Source organism: Hibiscus syriacus, unplaced genomic scaffold (assembly GCF_006381635.1).
Source record: "Hibiscus syriacus cultivar Baekdansim isolate YM2019G1 unplaced genomic scaffold, ASM638163v2 tig00111779_pilon, whole genome shotgun sequence".
In the NCBI taxonomy this organism is placed as follows: Eukaryota; Viridiplantae; Streptophyta; class Magnoliopsida; order Malvales; family Malvaceae; genus Hibiscus; species Hibiscus syriacus.
The window spans coordinates 64615-86139 of NW_024063176.1; the positions used below are offsets into that span (position 1 = coordinate 64615).

General features: G+C 34.3%; 1 pseudogene; it reads left to right on the plus strand.

The window, feature by feature from the left end:
• The first annotated feature begins 7397 nt into the window (after positions 1-7397).
• On the plus strand, positions 7398-14730 carry LOC120170286 (annotated as a pseudogene).
• Positions 14731-21525: the final 6795 nt, after the last annotated feature.

Genomic DNA, 21525 nt, shown 5'->3' on the forward strand with positions numbered 1-21525 from the left:
ATCCATTCAAGTTTCAATTTGCAGAATAAGAAGAAATAGTTTATTCTTGAAACTAATTTAGTAACACTGTTTTGTCTTTTGGTTTCGTGTTGCGATTTTCATTTCGCGTTGCGATAGTCATTTTTCACGTTGCGATTTTAAGTTCCAGAAACTATTCTTCTTCTGCAAATTGAAACTTGAATGAATTGCATTACTTCAACCAATAGACAAAGACAAATACTAAGTTGACAGTATTGCAAGTTTGAAACATATTTGCCTTTGTTATCTGATGCATTTTGTGAACTATGATAGAATAATGACTTGGGTGAATTCAATGCAAGTTTGAAACATATTTGTCTTTGTTTTCACTGTTTAAATATCATGTTTGTTTATTTATTGATATTTGTATTTAATTATTTAGCGGACCGATAAGGTGGATGCTTTACGTCGGGTTTTTCTTGCACGACAGAGTTCACGCATCAGACGGCGTGCACGTGCTATTAAGTCTCCGTACACCCCAATAGTGCGAAGACACCGCAAGAAGAAGCCCGAATCGCCTGTCATCCCTCAAGAGTCCACTCCTATCGTTGAAGAGGCCCCTATCATTCCTCGAGAGTCCCCTCCCACCGTTCAAGAGGCCACTGTCATCTTTGAAGAGGTCCCTCCCACCATTCAAGAGCCCGATTCACATGGCGTCATATGTAGGATTCTTGAGAAACCCTCTGACGTGCCGGACATGATGGATTCAAGTTGGCTCTCGTACCGGCCAGTACCATACCGGTATCTGAAGTGGAGAGGAGACAACTACCGGACACAATTCTGGATAACACCCTTTGGGCTAAGACCGCAGTTGATTTTTATCTACATGAGCGGAGCCAAGGGTGTTTCACTGACATATGCAAGCTCAACGATGATATCTATTTGTTGCTTGATCGGTCTTGGTGGGGCGTATTATTAGGGGTCGAAGACAATGGCTATTTCGATGGAGGGGTAAGTCTTATATTTTTCTTATATTTCAATTTGATTTTTTTTTAAATTTATGTAAGTTACTAATATATGTCTTTTTTTGTAAAACAGCATATCGATGCGTGGGTGTCACGTTTTCTAATAATTAGGAAACTTAAGGAAAATAAAAGAAATACACGATATACAATTATGCTGACGTCTTTTAACGCCGTTCACTTGAAGAATCAACGAGATGAATCATTTGCGTTGGGCAATGGACAAGCTAAACTTTATCCTGCATGGTGGGAGGTCGATAAGGTTAGTATTTATTTTAGATTGAGTTTAAAGGTATTCATAAATATGTGCGCAAATGAATGAATTATTACTTATGATTGCAGGTGTTTATCCCTGTTTTGGAACGTAAACATTGGCTTCTCGTCGAGCTTCAGCTCCCATCCCTTAAGGCAATAGTATATGACAGCATGATAAATTACATATCATTGGCTGATTTAAGAGATATTATTAAGGGATGGAGCTCTCATTTGGCTAAATTCTTGGATGCGATAAATTATTGGACTCGTTATGGAAATAAGAAGCCAAATAAGCTCAATATTACAGTTAGCAGAGACGAGACCGCACCACAACAAACGAAAGGACCCAGAGGGGATTGTGGTCCTCTCGTATGCTTGGCGTTGGAGCGTTTGATCACAGGAAGTATAAAGTATCTACCTCCCACCGATAGAGATAGAGCTGCAGTAGGCTTGTGGTTTCGGTATTATATGGCTAGATCAATATATACGAGACGCTGCCTACCTGCATCCGCGTTATAAAAATGTCCATAAACAATTGGTAAGTTTATAGGCTTGTGGTTTGAAAATGTTTGGTTAAGTACCTAGAATTCAATAATTTGTTGTTTGTAGGTTTTAGATGTATAGAAAGTGTTGTTTGAGCAAATGTTTGGTTTCTGCAGGTTAATCTCAGAAGTGAGCTGCGTGAAAATGATGTATGGCTGCAAAAGTTGATTCAATAGTAGATGAGGAAATAAGAATTATTGCTTATTTTTTTATTGTTTAATTGATTTGTAAAAGATGATTTGTAAAAGTTGATTTGTTTAATTGATGTGAACATAATTCTTATTTGTGCTTGTTTAATTAATTGAAATGTAATGGTTGATTTTGTTGATTTCAATCTGCATTATGTTGAAGGCAAAAATGGCTATCGCAATGCGAAATGAAAATCGCAACGAGAGAATCGCAACGCGAAATGAAAATCGCAACGACAAAATCACAATGCGAAACTAAAATCGCAACGCGAAACTAAATTCGCGTTGCGATTTTCATTTCGCTTTGCGATTCCCTCGTTGCGATTTTCATTTCGCATTACGATTCTCTCGTTGCGATTTTCATTTCGCATTGCGATAGTCATTTCCGCGTTGCGATAGACATTAAGATTATTGCGAACGTCATTTCCGTGTTGCGATAGTCAAATGATTGCCTAATAAGTGATAACAACTGAACATATCATAGCAATTTTCAAACTCAAGTTACTAATACATGCCTAACTAAAAATGTTAAAAGTTCACACATAAAATCTACATAATACAACGTTTGCATTTAAAAATCACCTAAGTTAACAGTCCCAAAAGGTGAAGCCAGTTGTGATTGGGATTTTAAAGATGATTGCGATTTTGATTGCCTTTTGCTTGACACCATATGAGCTTTGGATTTTGATGAGGATCCATATTTTGGTAGAGGAAAAGATGATTGTGATGGCACTGGTGATCCACATGTCAACCTTGTATGACCACTTTCCTTGCACCGATTACATGTCGATCTCTTCTTCTCTTCACCCTTAGACGGTATACGATCGTGACTTTTTGGTCGGCCAGGTAGCCTTCTGTCCATGGCTGGTGGCAAAACCATTTGTAAGTCATCTGGTATGTCCCACTCAGAAGGATGTGGAATAGGGTAGACAATCTCGCCATAAGTCTGTCGATATATTTCTGTAGTGTAGCAATCCATAGCGTATGCGCTTGAATCATCTTGGTTTAGATGAAGAGAAACTTTTATAACATGGCCACACGGATAACCAGATGTTTGCCATTTCATACAACTACACGTCTTTGCATTTAGATCGACAAGCCCATTTAAGTTATTATCCAGTACTTCAAACAAAGTGTTTGAACATGGTTCAACTCTCCATGACGTTGACTTCACAACACGTTTCGTTATCTTTTTTTCTGTCCATGGTGTAACACGATGTTCCAATGTTCCTGTAAATTTAAATAAATAATACTTAGTAAAATATATGATAAGTTACGAATTTAAAGAAATAATACCTGCATGGTTTCTTTTCTTGTAGTACCACTGTTGAATAGAGGCTCGAAAAAACTCCATTAACATAGTAATGGGTAATTTCCGGGAATGACGACTTAGAGCGTTGATTGATTCTGCACTATTAGACGTCATGAAACCATATCTTGCTCCAAGTTGATGTACTCTTGACCATCTTTCAAACCCGACATCTTCTAGTGTTTGAGCACACTGAGGCAAAACACGTCTTAAACAGTTTATATGCTTATTAAAATCCACTTCCCAATAAGCTTTTACAGCCTTCTAGTATGTCCATTTGTGATTTTTTATACCAGCAGACCTTGATTTTAGATTTCTATACAAATGAACACCACAAAGTCCATGAAAAGCATCTGGGAAACACCTTCTAACAGCGTTGTCAATTGAGTTTGCCCTATCGGATATGATTGTCAGATTGTTAATAGGACCTATGCAATCCCTAAGATGCCCCATAAACCATGTCCATGAATCAAAGGTTTCAGATTTGCCAACCCCGTAAGCTATTGGCAATATCCCATTGTTAGCATCCATGGCTACTGCTAATAAGTTTACTCCAAGGTATCGACCTTTCAAATGTGCTCCGTCAACTATAATAACTGGGCGCATGCAAGTAATAAACGAATGAATCTACAAAATAATATGCACAAGAAATATAATCATTTAAATGTGAAATGCATGTAACTAACAAAAATGAGTCAACATAATTATATTGATTTACTAATCGCAGCACCAATGGCGATAAACAGCAACTCAAAGCGTCTATCTCTATCTGTTTTGATATGAGTTACCGACCCAGGATTTTTCAGCTTTAAATTGTGACAATAAGCCGACAGTTGGGCAAACGATGCTTCTGGCGACCCCCTCAACAATTTCAAGGCATAACATTTGGCTCTCCAAGCTTGATAATATGATATACTAATCTTGAACCGAGCATTCATGTCAGTCATAATTTCATGTCCCCGATATACCCTGCCATTCAAAAACATTAACTCAGCCAGAAAACCACCCAACACCTTTTTGTTTGCCTGTCTATGGTGAGGAAAAACTTGGGTTCTTGAACATGTATGTTTATCAATAAAAGTCCTAACTTGAAACATTTCGCAATCTTTTATCCTCTTTGCAATCATACGCCACGTACAATTTTTGTCAATCATACACCTTGTTTCGAAACGATCTTTGCTTGATTTGTTAACTTTTAGTTGATAGCCATCTTCCACACATTTCGTATACAAAGCTATCTTCAAGTCTTCCTTTGTATCAAAACAATCATCTTTCTTGATACGAATAACTTTTGTGTAACAATCAACTGCTTTCTTTACCAACTCTTCTTCCGGTATCTGAAGTAATTCTGGCATATTCCAGTTATACTCCCGTGGCATTTTCTTTTCTTCGGGGACTTTTTCTTCTTCTTTTTCTTCTTCAGGATTATATGAATTACAAAATGGATGTTCAACATGTTCATTCACAGTCGTAACTTCCTCCTCATTATCATCAACAACATCTTCCTCGGCAATGGCTGTTTCATCATCAAAATTCGGGTATTGACCAATATCAAAATCATTACACGCAGGGTCTGTTTCTTCTTCTGAAACATCATCAAAATCCGAGTATTGACCAATATCAAAGTCCGGGTATTGACCAAGATCAAATTTCGAATACTGACTAGTACTCACAATTGTTTCTGTTGGCTCATCATAGTCTAATTGGTCAATACGAAATCCAGAATTTGGTGCTAAAAGTTGATTGGGATTTGGATTAGAGAAAGGTTGTGGGTTTTGAGAAAAACTTAGTTGATTACTACCCGCTACTGACCCAACAATACTACTTCTAGGTTCAACAACATACAATGTAACATCATCACTTGAAACACTAATGTAAGCAATGAATCGTTCAACATCTTCATTGTCGATTAACAAATAAACTTTACCATTTATCTGATAAGATAGCCTAAATCCACTTAGGGGCTCTAAATTCAATTTCTTTGAAACACGTAACATTAGAGTTTCATAAGTTAATTTTTTTAATGACAATTTTAGTTGAAGATTCATGGGTAAAGACATATATTGTAAAACACCATGAACATTCTCCCATGACCCTCCAAAACACAAATCTATCCAAACATGATCAACATTAGATGATTTCATGGTTGTAAATTAATTTACTAAACAAACGAGCTGCGAAACTAAGACCTGTTGCCGGATGGGGAAGGATGTATGAACGAATATAGGAACGGATGTCGCCGGAGAGAGTGATAGATGGAGATGGAATGAGTTGCGATTTAGGGATTTAGGTTATGAGTTGTTGCTGCTGCGTAGATATATATACAAAAAATTTGTGTTGCGAAACTAAAACCTGTTGCGAACTTTGAAAATCGCATTGCGATTTTGTATTATCTCATTGCGATAGTCAGAATCTCGTTGCGAAAGTCAGAATCGCGTTGCGAAAGTCAGTATCGCGTTGCGATTTTGTATTATCGCGTTGCGATAGTCAGTATCGCAACGCGAAATTGGAAAATCGCATTGCGATAGTCATAATCGCGTTGCGAATCTGGAAACTGATTTGCGATAATGGAGATCGCGTTGCGAATTAGCGATCGCATTGCGATTTTGTTGGTCATTTTGGCAAATCCGGAAAAAGTTGGTTAAAATCGTATATTATATGGGATTTTTGGTCACTGAGGTTATTTTCTCTTAAAAAAATTGATAAAATTGTATATTTAGTCTTCAATATTTATACATTCTATTAATTTGGTCATAATTTAATTCAATTAAAATAATTTTTCATAATAAATACAAATCAAACTTTGATCAAGTAAAAATTAATTAAGTACTAATTTTTATTAAAATTACACTTAAAAGCATAATAAAATATCATGATTTACATCTAAGCAAATTAAGAGTAACAAGTATTTTTTTAAAGATGATGTTTCTTTTAAGACTTCTACTGTCCGATGATTCTGTGTGTTCCGATTATGTTTGTATTTAAGTTGGACCAAAATTTTAAGTAGAGAGAACATTTTCTAAGTATTGTTTTTCTGTCCACAAAACTCAGGATCTTACGTAAGTATATTAATTTTTTTACTATTCGATCCTATGAAAAGTAGTAAGATTGTATTTTTATTTTTAAATAAATCAAATAATAAATAATCAGAAAAAAATTAGATTTTAAAATATGTATCATCAATAAAATATATAATTAATTGAAGAAAATTTGAATTTCAATATTCATTCTTAGAAAGTTGTGCATCCGCCACTACACATTATTACACTAGTCGTCTATCCAACGAAATCTCAGATATTTGCATGGTACATTTGATTTTGGACTTTGGTTTTTCCCACAACACTCAACTCTTGAGCGGATTACTTTTTTCAATGCTTACTAGAGAAGTGATATAAATGATTGACGATTTATGATTGATTATTATATCTTTAAAAGATCTCATTTGTTATCAGAATAATTTTAAAAATAACAAATATCTCTTTCTATCACATAAATTGAGTATAGAAATTTAACATATGTAATTATCACTTCATAATGATATCCTAAAATATGGTGCGATAATATTAATACCATCGTAATGCTACTACTCTCGTAGTACATACGAAGACGAAACATGTTGATTTGGATCTCCACCTAATTTGTAAGATCCAATTTCTACTCTTAATGTTTTTGTAATTTATAAGGTAAGATTAAAATTTCAAAATATATGGACTAAAATGAACAAAATTAAAATGCAGAGACTAAATTAAAAATTGTACGTAATATAAGAACTAATGGCACAATTTTACCAATACATTTCACTCCCCAAGAATTTAACTAAGAACTGAGATAAATATTCAAATTATATCTTGTTGGAACTTGGAAGTAGCCGGGACGCTAGTTCCCCGCCGATCGCCAGACTTAATTTGAAATGCCCTGATTGCCCTCATTAATATCACAAAATTACACCTCACCATTCTACTTGTTAGCTTCCAGCCTTCCACTTTATTGCTCCTCCCGTCCGTTCGTTAAGCCGTTACTAAGCAAGGGCATTTCAGTACTTTGGTTTTCAAACTTTAAATTTTGATTGATAAATATGCGATCTAAATCTCAATCCTTTTGAATCTGTTTAGCCAAAAAAAAAAAAAATCAGCTCACTCTTCAACTCTTCGCATTGTAATTTCTTTGTAATTCTTATGCAATCAGAGCAATGACAATGGTGGTGTAGTGTAGGCTCAGTGAGTCAACCCGACTCCATTTCTCACTCGGATAATCACCACAGCTAAAGAGGGAGATCAGATGAAACGTAGAAGCATCTTGTTAACCGTTTCCTAGATCTTCTGAGTTGGTGATTGACGAGTTATATTCGACTAGGGAATGACTTCTGCGGAAGCCGATTCCCGCGTTAGCAAATTGCTAGTCCCGGCCTTAGAGAAGATCATCAAGAGCGCTTCGTGGCGGAAGCACTCGTAACTGTCTCACCAATGAAAATCTCTTCTCAAGGAACTCACTTCTCCGTCGAAGACTCCGTTATCTCCGTCTGATTCGGAGCCGGAAAACTTGATCCCTGGCCCTATCAACGACGGAGACCATGTGGAGTATTCCCTCGCTGAATCGGAGTCCTTTCTCAGCCCTCTGATCAACGGTTGTACCACCTCCTTCAACAAGATCGTCGATCCCTCCATTGATTGCATTCAGAAGTTAATCGCACACGGGTATCTGCGTGGCGAAGCGGACCCCACTGGAGGCCCTGAGGCTAAGCTGTTGGCCAAATTAATTGATTCGGTATGCAAATGCCACGTTTTAGGCGATGACGCCATTGAATTACTGGTATTGAAAACGCTTTTAACCGCGGTAACTTCCTTCTCATTGCGAATTCATGGTGATTGTTTGTTGCAAACTGTGAGAACTTGTTATGATATTTACTTAGAAACCAAAAATTCCGTTAATCAAACGACTGCGAAAGCTACTTTGATTCAAATGTTAGTCGTTGTGTTTAGGAGAATGGAGGCAGATTCTTCAACAGTTCCGGTTCAGCCAATTGTAGTAGCTGAATTGATGGGACCAGTTGAGAAATCAGATGTTGATGGATCAACGACTAACTTTGTTCAAGGTTTTATAACTAAAATTATGCAGGACATTGATGGAGTGTTTAATCCAGTGACACCAAGTAAGGTTTCTTTAGGTGTCCATGATGGCGCATTTGACACTACTACTGTTGAAACCACGAATCCTGCTGATTTGCTGGATTCTACTGATAAGGATATGTTGGATGCAAAATATTGGGAGATTAGTATGTATAAGATGGCATTAGAAGGGAGGAAAGGGGAATTGGCGGATGATGAAACGGAGAGAGATGATGATTTGGAGGTTCAAATTGGGAATAAGTAAAGACGGGATGCATTTTTGGTGTTTAGAGCACTTTGTAAGTTGTCAATGAAGACACCACCTAAAGAGGCTTTGGCGGATCCCCAGTTGCTGAGAGGGAAGATTTTGGCCCTGGAGTTGTTGAAGATTTTTCTGGAGAATGCTGGAGCTGCTTTTAGAACAAGTGAAAGGTATCTTTTGTGTTCCATATTTTTACATATTCATTTGATGTTATTTGATCATCTAATTTGCATTTCCAATAGTTTCTTAGGTGTAGGGCTTTAGTTCTGTATTTTCTTAAGTTCATGGAAATGATGTGTAATTTTTTATATGCCCTCTTAATATTAGTTTGCTGAATAGGATTTAGTATGTGCTCAATTTAGGTTATATTCAGAAATAACAGTGAGTTGTAGGCAGTTAGATGATGAGTCTCAAAGGATTGACAAAATCATTATAACATATTTTTAGATTTTGAAACATCTGAGGTGTCTTTTTCTGTCGAGGTGGCATTGAAGTAAATCTTGGTGGTGTAAAACTCTGCTTGATATTTTAAACCATATTGTGCCGTAGTTGTTTTGTCGGTGTGGACCCTTTGTGCATTTAGCAGCTTGTTCTAGGTGTTATAGTGATGTCCTTTGGAAAACGGTGGTGCATTTGCTTGTTGATTTCAATAACATTCAACATTGTTGTTCGCATTCATATTCAGTACCACCTTCAGTTCTTTTTTTGTCTTTGAGATTTCATTTTATGTTTATACCGAGAATATCACTTTTTGTTTATGCCTTAACATGGTGGTGGTGGTGGTAGTAGACAGTCTATATAATATCTTCAATTTCCTTGATTAAAATTGACTCTATTTTATCTCACATTTCCAATTTTTTTTTTTGCTCACATTTCCTGTCCTGAATTTAATTTTTTCCTACTAGTGAAAATGCTTCTGGTGGTACAGGTTTTTAGGTGCCATAAAGCAGTACTTGTGTCTGTCACTTTTGAAGAACAGTGCTTCAACTCTTATGCTTGTTTTCCAGCTTTCTTGCTCCATTTTCATTAGTCTGGTGTCCAGGTTTCGAACTGGTCTGAAAGCTGAGATTGGAGTATTTTTTCCTATGATTGTTCTGAGGGTACTGGAAAATGTCGCTCAACCTAATTTTAAGCAAAAGATGATAGTTCTACGCTTTCTGGATAAACTTTGTGTTGATTCACAGATCTTGGTAGATATCTTTATTAACTATGATTGTGATGTCAACTCGTCAAACATAATTGAGAGGTATTTTCCCTACCTTTATAATTTTATCAAACTTAAGAAACTACTTCTGTCAGAATTTAATTCCTTTTGAATATTTCCCAATTTTTTTCATTATTGTTGTTTCCAGAATGGTCAATGGACTTCTGAAAACAACTCAAGGGGTTCCTCCTGGTACAGAGACGACACTATTGCCTCCCCAGCAAGAAACCATGAAACTTGAAGCTATAAAGTGTTTAGTGGCTATTTTGAAATCAATGGGAGACTGGATGAACAGACAGTTGCGCATTCCAGATTCTTATTCTACCAAGAGATTTGAAGCAGCTGAGAACAGTCTTGAACCTGGAACTGCCCCCATGGAAAATGGAAATGTGGATGAGCCCGTTGAAGGGTCAGATTCTCATTCTGAAACCCTAAATGAAACTTCTGGCATCTTAACAATCGAGCAACGCCGAGCTAACAAGCTTGAACTTCTGGTATGTCTTCAGATGATGTCTAGTAAACTGGTCTGACTGTCTTCATTTTATCTGATCATGGTTCTTGAAATCTAATATAAAATTCCTGGCAGGAAGGTATATCTCTTTTTAATCGGAAGCCTGAAAGAGGAATTGAATTTCTTATCAAAGCAAAAAAGGTTGGTGACTCCCCAGAGGAGATAGCTGCTTTTCTTAAAAATACATCTGGTCTGAAGAAAACGTTGATTGGCGATTATCTTGGAGAAAGGGAAGATTTACCACTGAAAGTGATGCATGCCTATGTTGACTCCTTTGACTTTCAAGCCATGGAGTTTGATGAGGCAATCCGAGCCTTTTTGCAAGGTTTCAGATTGCCAGGTGAGGCACAAAAGATTGATCGAATCATGGAAAAGTTTGCTGGGCGTTATTGCAAATGTAACCCAAAGGCTTTCATCAGCGCTGATACAGCATATGTCCTAGCTTACTCGGTCATAATGCTCAATACTGATGCTCATAACCCTATGGTTAAGAACAAGGTGTATATACATTCTCTATCTGATCTTGTTTCGATTTAGTGCTTAAAAATTGATGAAGTTCTCCCTTTTCCAAAATTGACATGTGCAGATGTCAGCAGATGATTTCATAACAAACAATCGTGGCATAGATGATGGAAAAGATTTGCCAGAAGAGTACTTAAGATCATTATTTGGACGGATCTCAAGAAATGAGATAAAAATGAAAGACGATGATTTGTCTGTGCAACAGAAACAGTCGGTGAACTCCAACAGAAGTTTAGGTCTAGACAATATCTTGAATCTTGTTATACGCAAGCATGATGAAGACCGGCATATGGAGACCAGTGATGATCTTATCAGGCACATGCAAGAACAATTTAAAGAGAAAGCTCGCAAATCCGAGTAAGATCAACCGGCTTTTGAGCTTTTATGTTGGTGCTCTACCATGGAGAGATTCCTATTTGACTGTATATGGCTGAACCATCTTACTAGATCATTTTTTTAAAATCTTGTTCTGGTGGCATTTAACGTTTGAAATAGAAACTTTGTTTTTTATTACCGTTTGATTTCCATTGTACTGTAATTTTGTAGGTCAGTTTATTATGCAGCCACAGATGTGGTGATTCTGAGATTCATGGTTGAGGCATGCTGGGCTCCTATGTTGGCTGCATTCAGTGTGCCTCTAGACCAAAGCAATGATGAAGTAGTGATAGCTTTGTGTATTGAAGGCTTCCGCCGTGCAATACATGTTACTGCTGTGATGTCCATGAAGACTCATAGAGACGCATTTATGACTTCATTTGCTAAGTTCACTTCACTCTCCTGCAGATATAAAGCAGAAAAATATCGATGCAATCAAGGTTAGTATTCTGCTTCTTCTACGGTGAATATTTTTGTTAGTGAGACCCATTATTTGAACTCTGCTAAAATTTCCATTTGCTCGTGGACCTAACATAGAATTTTCCTTTTACATTGTTAATAGGCAATAGTTACGATCGCAGATGAAGATGGAGATTATTTACAAGAAGCCTGGGAGCATATTCTGACATGCGTGTCACGGTTTGAACATTTGCATCTCTTGGGAGAGGGTGCTCCTCTAGATGCCACTTTCTTTGCCTTTACTCAGAATGAATCAGAAAAATCTAAGCAAGCCAAGTCCGCCGTCCTTCCTGTTTTAAAGAAGAAGGGTTCAGGAAGAATTAAGTATGTTTCTTCTGCCATGATGAGGGGCTCGTATGACTGTGCTGGTATCGGAGGTACAACTTGGACAATCACATCTGAAGAGATGAACAATTTAGTCTCTAATCTCAACATGTTGGAACAAGTTGGAAGCTCTGAAATGAATCGGATTTTTACATGTAGTCAAAAATTGAATAGTGAGGCTATCATAGACTTTGTTAAGGCTCTTTGCAAGGTGTCCATGGAGGAGTTGCGATCTACATCTGATCCTCGGGTTTTCAGCCTTACAAAAATTGTTGAGATCGCGTAAGAATCATTCAACTTCTCTTCCTTTGCCTTAATCTTAATGCAGTTAATTCGTTTTATGTTTCTTGACTCCAAATTGTTGATCTACTGACAGGCACTACAACATGAGCCGGATCCGACTTGCATGGTCAAGCATCTGGCTTGTACTCTCTGATTTTTTTGTGACCATTGGCTGTTTCGAAAACCTGTCAATTGCAATATTTGCAACGGACTCTTTGCGGCAGCTATCAATGAAATTTTTGGAGCGAGAAGAGTTGGCTAATTACAATTTCCATAATGAGTTTATGAAGCCTTTTGTTATTGCCATGCAGAAGAGTAGTGCTGTTGAAATCCTAGAATTAATCATCAGATGTGTCTCGCAGATGGTATCATCTCGAGTCCGTCATGTCAAATCAGGGTGGAGGAGCATGTTCATGGTATTTAATTTGTTTATAACTATCATATACATTCATAGTTTTAAATTTCGATACCTTAATCTTTATTAAATTTATCATTGAACTGATGAATCTTTTTTCAGGTTCTCACTACTGCAGCTTATGACAACCACAAAAACATTGTACTGCTAGCCTTTGAAATAACAGAAAAGATTATTCGAGACAATTTTCCATGCATAACCGAAACCGAAACAACCACCTTCACAGATTGTGTGAATTGCCTAATTGCATTCACCAAGTTCAGCAAAGACATTAGTCTCAATGCAATCGCTTTTCTTCGATTCTGCGCCATGAAACTTGCTGAAGGAGATCTTGGCTCCTCATCTATGAATCAGGATAAGGAATCCGGGGATACTTCTCAATCTTCACCTAGCAAGGGAAATAATGGAAGGCAAGAAAACGGAGAGCCGATGGATAAGGATGATCATCTCTATTTTTGGTTACCGTTGTTGGCCGGTAAGGAAAAATGAACTGGTTGTTTTGATGCTATCTTCATACTCTAGAAATGCACTTAATTCTGTACATTGCATTTCGTTGTGCAGGTTTATCGAAACTTGGCTTTGACCCTAGACCTGAAATCAGGGAGAGTGCTTTACAAGTGCTGTTCGAAACTCTGCGCAACCATAGTCACCTCTTCTCACTACCTTTATGGGAAAAAGTGTTCGAATCTGTCCTTTTTCCAATATTCGAATACGTGCGCCATGCTATTAATCCATCAGGCGATGACCTACCTGAGCAGGGAATCGATGGTGGCATGAGCGAGATGGATCGAGATGCTTGGCTGTACGAGACTTGTACATTGGCACTTCAATTACTTGTAGATCTTTTTGCGAGTTTTTATCATACCGTCAATCCACTTTTAAGGAAGGTTCTCTCTTTACTCTTAAGTTTTATCAAGCGTCCTCACCAAAGCTTAGCTGGTATCGGAATTGCTGCATTTGTACGCTTGACGAGCAGTGCCGGTGATCATTTCCTCCAAGAGCAGTGGCTGGAAGTAGTTTCTTCATTAAAAGAAGCAGTTAATGCAACACTTCCTGATTTCTCCTACTTTGTTAATGGGGATAGCATACTCGAAGGCAATGAACATGCATCGAGCGCCTAAAGTAAAGAGGCTTCTCATGGTTCCAGCACATCTTGTGACGATTCAGAGAGCCCGAGAATGCAGCACCTTCGTGCTTCTTTGTCCGATGCGAAGTGCCGAGCTGCCGTTCAACTTTTATTGGTTCAGGTAGACTTCTCATCTTAATATTGAAATATAATTAGAAATCTATTGTCATTAAGATAATTGAAATATTGGGTGTGCTTTTTTCTCTTGACAGGCATCTATGGAAATTTATAACATGTTTCGGACTCGCCTTTCGGCTAAGAACATCTTAGTCCTCTTTGATGCAATGCATGATGCAGCGTCCCATGCTCTTGCGATCAACAACGATACCACATTACGTACCAAGCTTCAAGAGTTCAGTCGGATGACACAGATGCAAGATCCCCCGTTGTTGCGTCTCGAGAACGAGTCATATCAATATTGCCTTACATTCTTGCATAATCTGATAACAGATAGGCCAACAAGTTTCGAGGAGGATGAGGTAGAGTCCCATCTTGTCCGTCTTTGCAGGGAGGTGTTACGGTTTTACATCGAAACCGCAAGCTCGGACCAGATTTCCGAAACATCTCCTGACTGCCAAACCCAATGGTCGATCCCTTTGGATTCGGGGAAACGGAAAGAACTGGCCACGCGTGCACCGCTCGTCGTAGCGACTCTCCAGACCATATGTAGTGTGGGAGACGCTTTGTTCGAGAAGAACTTAGCTAAGTTCTTCCCTCTTCTTTCGAGCTTGATAAGTTGTGAGCATGGCTCGAATGAAGTCCAGGTAGCTCTTAGTGATATGCTCAGCTCCTCAGTTGGTCCATTTTTGCTTCAGGCGTGCTGACTCTTGGCCAAATCGGAGGGACCATATGGTAAATATGTTTCTTTTTCTCGTTTAGGCCTCATAGTCAAAGATGGACATAGGGAGTCATTCTCTAAAAAAAAATTAAATTTTTATTTTTTTATATTTCTATTGAAAATTTATTTTCATTCATCTTCAAAAATTATAAGCTTATCTCCCTTAAGCTTTTATAAATTTGTCACTTCTATCATAAAATCTTATGTATGTTCCTGAAGTCATAGTTATTTCATAATTCTCATCAATATTGCTTTAAACTCCTTTTTATTTTTTAAATGTGTTCGATATTCATGTCTAATCATATTTAATACATGAATATGATTTTTTTAATATTTAAAATATTAAATATATTAGTGTAGGACACATTTAGATTCAACACTCACATTGATGGACTGCTTTTTTCTGATACTTTCTCCTCTTTTTAGATTTATCAATATTTTTTAGTATTATTCATATATACTATATATACATGCAAGCACACCTCAATTGTATATATATATATATCAACGTATAAATTAAGTTTATTAAGTTAATTAGATGATTATTTAAAAAATAATTTTAAAATTAATTCAAGATGTTATAATATTGTATCAATTGGTACATATAGATGCATATTAGTATAGATCGTTATTAACCTAAATAAACCAACACACTAAAATAGTGAAAATACACAACTTTTACCGAAACCGGATTAAATTATTTGGTTATGATATATGCCAAAACGACTGATACAACCAATAGCATGTATCGATTACTACATGTAAAATAGCTACTCAATATCAAATATATATATATATATATATAAAGTTTTGAAAATTGGAAGGACAATAAAAAAAATCTATAATAACAAAATTATATTATTATTATTATTATTTAGAAAATTAAATTACGCAAGGATGTTTTAAAATCGTTGTTATTATAATATCTAATAAAATATATTATTTTTATTACATATTGGATTAAGAGATTTAAAAAAAATCGATGATTATAAAATATTATCTATTCAGAATCTTTCTTCGTCATTGACAACGCATACCTTATAAAAATAACTGCTCAAATTTAAAACCTTAAAAAAAACATTTTTTTCTATTACTAAAATCATTTGGTAAATTTTTATTAAATTAAATTTAAAGTTAACGACGATACATGTGTGGTTGTAAATAATAATGAAAAAATTATATTATATAATTATATTTTAAAATCATTGCTAATAATATAACATTTAAGAATTTATTTTGTCGTTATGCAATAATCCATTATGATAAATCTCATCATTGCGATTAATCCTCAATCTTATGCAATGACATCTAATGATGTTGTAATATCAAATGTCTAATATCGTTCCCATTTATTTTTTTAGTATAATCATCGATATCTAATTTATTAATTGATTAATTTAAATTAGATATTATAGAGACGATGACAACACTCTAAATTCAATTTACTCTATTCATAAACATTAATAAAATATCCCTAATATCATTATTAAATTTGGTTGTTAAAAGTCAATTCAATTGAATTATATATATATTTCTTATCGACTCTAAAATTTCACCTTGACTAATCCAGACGGACTCGTATCGTACACTTGACTTTAGTGATGAGTCTCCCAATAAAAATTTTCTGCATACACAATGATTTGAACTCAAGATATTGCTTAAACTATATCAAGATGCTTACTACTTGAACAAAATCTTGTTGGTAATTAAATATTGAATTATATTATTAAACTTTGTCATTAAGATATTGAAATAAAACTTAACAATTCAATAAAATATAGGGTAAATTACTCGGTATCTAAATTATTATTTTTATTTTGTTTTGGTATTCAAAATTTTTTTTTTCTAAAATCATATCTAGCCTTTAGTTTATATTTCATTTTTAGTACCCGCCGTTAAGAAATAGTAGAATTGATGACGTGATATTTTTATTTTTTTCAATAATAACGTGACATTATCATATAGTAACACATCAACATCACTATTAAATTTTTAATCAATTAGTTTGGTGGTAGAGTGCTACATATCGTAATATATCCTCCATGCCAGCAGTTGAGTGGTATGCGATATATCTATACAGTCTTCAATATTTGATCTCCTTTTGTCGGCTATTTCTTTTTAATGAAGCTTTCGGATGTACTATTCTACAAATCAACTTTCAATATTTGATTTCCTTCAGTCGATTATTTCTTTTTAATATAATTATAAATAAACTCATAAGATCTATCAAGATTAAATCTATTGATTGACAATCATATTTATTTACTCTGTCAGATCTACTGATAGCAACCATAATTATATATCTGATACCAGCACACACACATGATCAATGTATAAATCCTTTTGTAAGGTAAAAAGAGATTCTAATTCTTCTTCTTCTCTCTTTATTGAACTTTTTACTCACTACTCATAGTCATATAATTGATTATTACTTTTCATCCAAATTAAAAGAGATGAATAGTTAGTTAGGATAACCTCGTTATAGACATAAAAAAAATTGTTGCTTACTTATTCATCTCAATGTTAAGAATGTCATATCGTTTACACTTCTCTACGATCACATAAAAGAAACGTACGCAAATGTCAATAAAAGAAATATTGGAGGTCACAAAGTATAAGTTTTTCTTTTGTATCACGCATGGAGACGAATCAAATATGTGAAAACCAATTTAAGCAGCCTCCATGTTAAGTTAGCATTAGTTATTGTTACCAATTACAAGCATAAATCAACCTATCACGTGATCTCAAATGTTATTCTTTCCCTTAGAGGTATTGGGTCTGATCAGCTTTGTCTGCAAGCTGTATATACGTTATTAATAGTTATGAAAGATTTTGAACAAATACTACCATGTAATTGCCTCAGACTAGTCAAAAAAAATTACATGGTTAAATCACCTCAATTTTTAACACAACGTTTAGTTCATATTTTTTAGAATTATAATATATAAATGTAAAAGATACTAGGGTTTTCTTTATAAGTTTTTTGGAGTCTATAAATATAAATAGGTACTCTTCTATTGTAATTGAGGAGGAAAAAAAAAAGAGGTGAGCCAATAAGAGAGATTTTTTGCAAGTTAAGTCTTTTATTTTATTTTTCTTATTTTTTCTTTTATTCTTGTTGTTTTAGTTGATTTCGACATTGTTTTTTTAAAACTTTATCAGAGAAGAGAAACCCGAGGAATAAGGAAAGTGCTTTCAAATAGAAGAGCTCTATCAGTAAACTCAGAAGATCTATCAATATTAAATCTATTGACTGACAGTCATATTTATTTACTTTGTTAGGTCTACTGATAACAACCATGATCATATATCTGATACCAGCACACACACAAGATCAATGTATAAATTCTTATGTCAGGTAAAAAGAAAGATTCTAATTCTTATTTTTTTCTCTCTCTTTATTGAACTTTTTACTAACTAGTCATACAATTGATTACGACTTTTCATCCAAATTAAAAGAGATATCATTTATAATATGCATAACCTCATTATTGACATCAACAAAATTGTTGCTTACTTCTTGTCAATGTTAGTAATGTCATATCATGTAGTCTTCTCCACGATCACCTAAGAAACGTTCGCAAATGTCAATAGAAGAAATATTGGGGATCACAAAGTATAAGCTTTTCTTTTGTATCATGCATCGATACAGATCAAATATGTGAAAATCAATTCAAGCAGCCTCCATGTTAAGTTAACATTAGTTATTGTTACCAATTACAAGCATAAATCAACTTATCACGTGGTCCCAAAGGTTAATATTTTTTTAGAGGTTTCGGGTTCGAACAATTTCGTCTTTAATGTGTGTAATCAATGATTGTGAAAGATTTTAAATATATACTACCTTATAACTTCCCCAAACTATTAAAAAAATACATGTATAAATCACTTCAAATTTTAATACAACGTTTAGTTCACATTATCTAAAATTATAAAATATAACCTTAAATTTCAATATAAAAAATACAATAGTTGATTTACAAACAATATAGACAAACCATAATTTAAAATTAAGGGTTATCACCTACTAAAAATACAAAACGTAAAATCAAATATAATGACATTTTACATATATATAAATTAAACTCAATTCTTTTTCAAAAAGGAAAAAAATACCATAATTTGGGAATAAACAATGAAGTTTTTAGAGATTGATTCAAACCTGTATTTTTTATAAATATTTTAACGTGGCTAGGTGAACAATTTACGCGAGCTCCTAAGTTTTGAACTCGGTATTATTTTTCTTTTATTGTTTCTTTATTTGGTTTGGGAAACTAGACCATACTTCAATTAAAAAAAAGTAAACTACCTATCTAATAGCTCATTTGTTCTTGTATTTCTATTTTGTTTGATAGCACAAATCTAATGACTTTAGTGGTTAAAAAATTATTATTATCTCTAAAGATCTCGAGTAAGCACAAATCTAAATTTCATTTATTTAAGAAAAATCATTAATATGTTAATTTTATTTACCCGTAGGTGGCGTTTGGTTCGCTGGAATGTTTATGAGGGAATTGGAATCTGTGAAGGAATTGGAATCTGTAGGAATTGGAATCCAATTCCATATTCTGTTTAGTTGGCAGGAAATGGAATTGGAATCCAATTCCATATTTTATTTGGTTCGCAGACATGTCAGATGAATTTGATTTCAGTAATGTAAAATGATAGAATTGCCCTTCTTGTTTTTTTTTCTTTATTTTAGTTTATTTTACAACTCACATGTAGTAATATATTATAAAAAATTAAAAAATATTAAATTTTCATTTTATTGATTGATTATTTATTTCAATAAATTATAAAAATCATGCTAATAAACATTATAAGTTAAAATCATCACAATTAAAATATGTTAATAAGTTACCAAAAGATAGAGCAATATTTCGATATATTCCAATCGGAGTATGTTAATTAGTTACAAAAAAATATACCAAAAACTATTTTTATTCAATATATGAATTAGAAACCCGACCCGACACGACTCAAAATAATAAAAAAATTATTTTTATTCAATAAAAACATTGACTTAATTGAAAAAAACTATATATAGAGGGGTATTATTGTAATTATTCCTAAATATATAAGATAAAATTATATATTTTTTTCGGATCGGTCCTGTTTTTTTCACCCTAAACCCGAACCCAATCCGACCCGACCCGAATATCACACTTAAAAAAACTCGACCCGACTCGACCTGAATATCACACTTAAAAAACCAGACCCGACCCGAACAAAATAAAGTTTCACCCGACCCAATCCGAATACATGAATTAGAAATTCGACCCGACCCGAAATAATAAAAAAAAAATTTATTTAATAAAAACAGTAACTTAATTGAAAAAAACTATATATAGAGGGGTATTATTGTAATTATTTCTAAATATATAAGATAAAATTATATATATTTTCGGGTCTGATTTTTTTCACCCTAAACCCAACCCGACCCGTCCCTAATATCACACTTAAAAAACCCGACCCGACCCGAACAAAATAAAATTTCACCCGACCCGACCCGAATATATGAATTAGAAATCGACCCGAAATAATAAAAAAGTATTTTTATTTAATAAAAACAATGACTTAATTGAAAAAAAATATATATATAGAGGGGTATTATTATAATTATTCCTAAATATATAAAGTAAAATTATATATATTTTCGGGTCGGTCCGATTTTTTTACCCTAAACCCGAACTCGACCCGGCCCAAATATCACACTTAAAAAAACCCGACCCCGACCCGAATATATGAATTAAAAACCCGACAAGACTCGAAATAATAAAAAATATTTTTATTTAATATATGAATAAGTTACCAAAAGATTGATGAGGGAAGTATGGTCAAATTTCAATTCTCTTCAACAAAAGAATTGAATTCCATACATTTTTTTTGATGGAATTCACTTTCCCTCATTTGATGGAATTGAATTCCATAAGAGATTCCAATTCCCTTAAAAAACTTGAACCAAACATGAGAAAGTGATGAAATTAGATTTCAATTTCCATCAATTCCAAGGGATTCCATCCAACCAAACGCCACCCTATAATTTCAATTTGATTTTAAATAAACGATATAATTAAACAAAATCAAGCACTTCCATTCTAATAGAAATAGCACTTTATAATAAAAGAAGTGAACTAGATAAATCACACGAGCAAAAGGGTGCTTTTTATACACTTTCATGGTCATTAAAAAAAGCTGCAGATATATTTTACAGGGGAAATGCCATCATTGGTACATAAATCTAGAAAAACAAAGGCAAATTGATAGCATTTTTTTAATACACATATACCACAATTGTAGTGTAGTGTATAACGTTGGATGTTTTTCACTCCGCTTACCTTCAATTTTTTGAAATAAAACATGCCCTCAACTCAACCCAACCTAATAAATATATTTTTTTTTCGACATGATAGAAAAAATAATTAAAATACATAGAGATAAATATTATAATAATTATCCTAGGTCGGCTAAAACATTTTCTATCCTAAACTTGAACCTGATCGGACCCCAACTTTCTCCTTCACATACTCCCGCGTTTCAAACCCAAATTACAAAAAAAAATCAACCCTATAATCGAAACCTGTTCACATAATTTAACAATTACTACCTATAGCCAACCCACCAAAGCGCATGAACCAAATTAAAAAAACCCTAGAATTTAACATTATCATCAACACCATAAATAAAGAGTTTGTTCCCTAAATATATGTGTCGGCCAAACAATTATAAAATCCAGTAATTCCCAGTCGAAAGATCAAAGATCCTACTATACTCTCAATGCACGGCAATACAATGAACAAACAATGCCCTTCCATGTCCACTGTTTG